The sequence below is a fragment of the Xenopus laevis genome, chromosome 7S (assembly GCF_017654675.1).
Source record: "Xenopus laevis strain J_2021 chromosome 7S, Xenopus_laevis_v10.1, whole genome shotgun sequence".
NCBI classification, from domain to species: domain Eukaryota; kingdom Metazoa; phylum Chordata; class Amphibia; order Anura; family Pipidae; genus Xenopus; species Xenopus laevis.
Genome location: NC_054384.1, coordinates 51,774,729 through 51,780,855, shown reverse-complemented (window position 1 = coordinate 51,780,855; position 6,127 = coordinate 51,774,729). Strand labels below are relative to the sequence as shown.

At 41.4% G+C, this 6,127-nt stretch overlaps 1 protein-coding gene across 1 annotated transcript in view; it reads right to left on the bottom strand.

Moving 5' to 3' along the window:
- The window catches only part of ctnnbip1.S (catenin beta interacting protein 1 S homeolog), an 18,224-nt gene extending 12,565 nt beyond the window's left edge, over positions 1 to 5,659 (bottom strand). The window contains exon 1 of the mRNA NM_001093151.1: positions 5,558 to 5,659. The gene's annotated coding sequence lies outside the window, so the exon portion shown is untranslated. The remainder of the gene's footprint in view (positions 1 to 5,557) is intronic.
- Between the last annotated feature and the right edge of the window lie 468 nt (positions 5,660 to 6,127).

Genomic DNA, 6,127 nt, shown 5'->3' with positions numbered 1-6,127 from the left:
TGGGTATGGGAAGTAATGATGCTTGATTATAAGAATTGTTTAAATATATGTTTTTATTATGTGTGAACCTGATTAAATTGAATCAAAAAGGTTTTATTCAGCTTAAATATATGTGTGAGAGAGAGAGAGAGAGAGATATTGCAATACATGGACAAACAATCCCTGTTTTGTTTAAAGGGTAAGGCATTACACACATACAAACAACTAAAAACAAATAAGTCAATAAATTAAGTAAAGGAAGTGCAAAAAGGCAAGGAAAACCAAGAAACCTGCTAAAATCTGTCTGAAAGCAATCCTGTGCAAATTGATATCTGTTAAGTCCTAATTGGTGGCCTATAAAAAGCTTTCTCATTACCTAGGTATCACACAAGAAGCATCTCATGATGGGTAAAAGCAAAAAGCTCTTGCAAGACCTTAGCAACCTTATTGTTGCAAAACATACTGATGCCATTGATTACAGACGTACAGATTTCTAAGCTTCTGAATGTTTCAGTGTATACCGTTGGGGCCATCAGGGTCGGACTGGGCCGACGAGACAGAGAAATCAAAACCTGGTGGGTCCCGCCAACCCAGACCGTGACCCATCCGCTGCCTGTATGGGCCCGTGCTGCCTCCTGATCTTCCCCCTCCTGGCTCTGATTGAGATAACAGGTACGCAACGGGAGGGGTGCGGCAGCACGGGAGGGCCTGGAGGGGGGGGGGTTGGGGCCCCTTTGTTGGACCCTCCAGTCTGGACTGGGGGCGACAATCTGGAAGTGGAAAGAACATCATTTCACCCTAAACCGACCACAACCAGGTGCTCCTCGCAATATTTCTGACAGAGGAGTCAAAAGAATAATCAGTTGTCCAAGAGCCAAGGATTACTCGCAGGAATCTTTAGAAAGACCTTGAATGAGCAAGTACAGTTGTTTCAAAGAAAACAATTAGTAATGCTCTTAACCAACATGGCCTCTATGTACGCTCACCGTGCAAAACTCCACTGCTGAAGAAACTTGTTGAAGCTCGTTTAAAGTTTGCTGCACAACATTTGGACAAGCCAATTAAATTCTGGGAGAATATAGTCTGCTCAGATGAGACCGAAATTTAACTCTTTGGATGTCATTGCACACATCATGTTTAGAGGAGAAATTGCACTACGGATCACCACAAAATCATCACACCAACAATGAAGTCTGGAGGTGGGAACAACATGGTGTGGAGCCGTTTTTTCAGCAAATGGTACTGGCAGACTTCATATAATTGAAGAAAGGATGAATGCAGAAATGTACAAGGACATTCTTGACAAGAATCTGCTGTCATCTACCAGGATGCTGACGATGAAACAAGGGTGGACATTTCAGCAAGACAATGATCCCAAACACACAGACAAGGAAACTCTCAATTGGTTTCAGAATGGCCCAGTCAATCACCCAACTTGAATCCAATTGAAAATCTATGGAAAGATCTGAAGATCAGAGTTCATAGAAGAGACCCCTGAAACTGATTTGAAGACAGTTTGTGCGAAAGAATGGGTCAACACCAATGAGCACCTGAGCAATGCATGCGACTAGTTTCTCCACACAGGAGGCATCTTGAAGCTGTCATTATCAACAAAGGCTTTTCTACTAAGTATTAAATAATTTCAGTAAGCATGTTCAATACCTATTCCCTGTTTCATTCCACTTTCCTACACATTAATTTATGGACTAATTTTTTTGAGTTCTTTGTGTGTGTGGATTGTTTGGGTTGTTACAGATATTTGGTGTACATTTCACGTCAATAGCCCCATTAGAAATATATTTACTGAGAAATACGTTGGCGTTTTGGCTATGAGTAAATGCCGCAACAGACACGATAGGCATTAGGCTGATGTCTACTATGTCCTAATAAACATTTTGTACTTTTTTACTACCTTTGACTAATTTTTGGAGGGACTCACAATTATTGTTTTTTTTTTTTAATGGATATGCACCTGTGGACTGGGGTGAACTGTGAGTGTATCCTCCAACAGGCCTTGTGCAAACAAAAATAAGGTTATTTTATTTCATTTGTAAACCCATTAATCTGGAAATTAAATTTAAAACAACATCTTATTTTTGTCTGCACGAGGCCTGTTGAGTGCTGTACTTTGTAGGACTATATATACTTAGAAAGTTTATTTTGGTAGGATGAAGCTTAACTTAAATTTTTATTTTTGTACAAAGAATAACTTTAAATACTACTATACTACGGTTTACTAGACCTTGGATAACACTATGTTCTGCAGCCCTAACAGTTAAAGGTCTCATTTAGCAAGGTAAAACAGCTGCTACTCCTACAGAGAATATCATATCCACATTCACTCTCACGCAGATTGAGAGCTAGTCATTCTTATAAGGAAAGGCACATCAGCTATGGTTGTAATACTGCAAGACACATTGGCTGTCACCCAAAACACAGCTAGTCACAAATTTTTACCCTTGAAACTAGAGAGAAATATCAGGTATCCCTGCTACATCATGGCACCAGAATTGAGACATACCAGCATTAATAAACAGAAATCCTCCAAAGGCATCTAAAAAAACAAGTCCAAATAAAAACTTTGAGTCAAATGAGCGGATCTATTTTGGGAATCAGCTGATCTAACCGTCCTAATGCTATCTAGGATACTTGTTGGTAACGGATGCATCTGAACATTGTCAATTTTTAAACCTGCCCAGTTTTCAACTTTGGACAGGTCACCCACTTAGCCTTGAGAGGTCAACCCATCAACTTTCAGCAGCTTGTGTATGGCCAGCTTAATAATCAGCAGTCTATAAACAATAGGCAAATCCTTTTCCAGCTGTAGAAATTTCTCTTACACAGAACTTTCTCTATTTGCAAATAAATTAATGCATAGTGAACAAACTTGTTAATTACACTCTAATCCCTACAATAGGCTCTAACAGCGTAGGACTGTGGGGCCCAGGGCCCACTGGGCATTCTGCCTCAGGGGACCCCACATCACCCCCCAGGCCCAATAGCCGGAAAGCACTTGCTTACCTATTCTTCACTGCAGCGAACAGGCCAGGGAGAAAGAGGTCGGGCCGCGACGGCTGGGTCACGGAGGGAGGTAAGGAAAGCAACATTTGGTAGTGTGTCAGTGCTGGCGGGGTCCACTGGGTTTTTTTCCTGTTGCCCCACCGGCCCAGTCCAGCCCTGGCCTCTCACTAAGACAATGGATGAAATATGGATGAAAACACTTTTTTTTTTCCGTTGTTTTCATGTAGTTCACCAAAAATAAATACTTTATCCAATTACTTGTTATTACTTTCTATTTCTATTATCTATTGGTGACCATTTTTGCAAAATTAAAGTTGAATATTTCAACATCTTATGTCTTTCTAAAGCAGCTCTATACCAACTAATGTATCTAAAAGATACACTAGTTGGTACATTTCTTGTAGTTAGCCCTGCTGAGCGGAATTGCCAAGTCCCATTATGGTGCTGTTAAATTTGATACAATAGTTGCTAATGTTCCACTGATGCTCCGTAGAAATGTATCAACTAATATAGCAAATAGTAATAGTTCAGAATCTGCACCTGGAAAACTGAGCTGCCAGGCTGAGACACCAGAAAAAGGAACATTCAATTTCTGGTGAACTAAACCATACAACTCTCTTCCTACCCATGAATACACCCTTCATCTTCTTCCTTCTTTCCCAGGCCCTATAAAATAAGCCACATATCCACTGTTTCTGCCTTCCAGCTGTCTCAGCACCAAAAATGAACCCCCTAGTTCCACAACTTGTGAACTAGCCTATATGCTAATAGCTCTAATAATAAATCATGTGGCTTTTCCAGAGAGACAGCTACTGAACTGATGTGTAAGCTCCAGTTTCATAGTTTCAACTTTTTCAGCTGCCATGAATGTACACCCTGTTTTCACAGCTTTTCCTATTTGTATCTCTGGTGTTAAATAACCTGATAAAAAAAATACACAACATAACCAGAAAGCTATCGAAAAAAATGGGGAGGGGAGGAAACCGTTTGGATTCTGAAACTGGAGTAGGACATAAAACCACTATCTGCACTAACCAAATTAACCAACTTAAAAATTAGCGAACCAAAACCACTGGTTTGTGTTAGAAATGCATGTTGCATAAATATCTAAAAAGTTAGTAACCTAAGTAAAAACACACAACAACATGGATAGCCACTGTGGCAAAGCTGTGCCCTTACACACACTGGAGACAAATTTGGAATATTGGTTAAGAATCCATACATTCCATGAAATTCCACCTTACATTTTGGCATTTTCCTACCACAGTGCTTCTAAAGATGGCCATACAGGGGCAGATAAAGCTGCTGATATCAGTCCTTTAGACCAATTCGGCAATTTATCTGCCCGTGTGTGGGGGCTTCCCGATTGATATCTGGCCACAATACTGATTGGGAAGGTTTCATTTTTCCGGCGACCGACCTGTCTGAACCCATTGCTCCTCGTTGTAATCCGATCCTTCAGCCCTAGGGCCGAATGTTTGGATTACCCCAATATAGCCCTGCCGTTGGTGGGCATATCGGGGAAAGATCCGCTCTTTGGCGGTGTCACCAGACAAGCGGATCTCTTAGTGTATGGCCAGCTTTAGGCATTTGATTTCTCACTAGTGTTTTCTGAAGCAGGAAACATATTATGTGTAGGGACCCTACAGCTTGCATTTAGTTTTGCCACCTTTTCTGGAAAAAAATACCGGCCTTCCTATATATTTATAGTTTTCCCCTATTAATAACATTGGGATAAACTAGGCATGTCCAAAGTCAGGCCCGGGGGCCAAATACGGCCTGCTTTCAAATTTACACCGGCCCTCAGCCCCCCACACGAAATTAATAATAATGCGGCCTACCAGCACAGTGCAATCAGGAATCGCCAAGCTGTTGCAGTAATATATGGGCCCTTGTTGCAAAAAGTTTGGACACCCCTGGGATAAACCATCATTTTTACCGGCCAGGCGGCAACTCTACTTGCATGAGACCTCTCATGTTTTAGCCAAATATATAAAGGTAAGACTTCCTTTGTTTTGGATTTCTCTATGTACTGGTACCTCCCCCAAATTGCCCTCAGCTCACATATAGTATGGTAGGGATCTAAACAGTGGTGAGAGAGTGAAATTATCCATCATTTCCTGATCTGATGAAGCTCCCTGCAAGTGATAACAGAAGACATTAGCAGCTGACCACATTTACCCTCCAGTCTATTTTATCCAAATAAGTAAATGCCTCCAACATCCATGAGGACATTACGGTGTCATGATTGTGCCAATAGCCAAATCTTTCAGAGCAATAAGAGACAAAAGTCCAATAGCATGGTTCGATCTGAACGGAAGTGAGAAAGAGGAGCAGCCTCTCTCAAATCTACCTTTGAACCATCAACCTTGCGAGTACCTGTATAATAACATACGATATTCGGTTTGAGTACACCTAACAAAACTTCGGGATGGTTTGATTTAAAAAATGGAGTAAAATGGTCATTCTGACATTTTAATAATAAGACCATTTGACGTTACTCAGACTGCACTTAGTTGACGAAATCAGGGTTAATCTTAAACTTGCATCCCCTTACCGCCTAACAGTCCAGTTTTTCCAGGGACAGTCCCGATTTTCTTAATACAGCCCACAATCCCGTATCACTGCTTAAATGTCCCGCAGACCCGTTCGTCTAGCGCCTTCCCTCTTGCCGGAGAACTACTCCAATCGTCACAAGTCTCATCTCGCGAGGCGGTGACGTCACATTAGAGGCTTATAAGCGTAGTGACGCTTGACGTATCCATCTTGGGAATTGACGATCTTGGAGCAGATAATGTTAGCGTGACGCAAGAATAAACCTAGTAACATGTAGTACGTTCAGGGCCTGGCAAGCGGTGGATCTCTCTTGTTTTCAGTTTTTTCTTGTAGCTTCTACTTTTGCCAGGGAAATATGCTTTATTTTTCTGCTGGTTTCTCCTTGGTATTTCACAAATGATGTGCAATTACAGTATGGACAAGAATAGACCATGTCATGCCTAGCGGGGGAATAGCATTGGCCCATAATAATGATAACAATGATGCGTGTGTGGGCACAGTGCCGAGGTTTGCTGTAGATATCAAGCTGACCTAACAATTGCCAGTGTGTGAGCCTTTACATGGTGCTTAT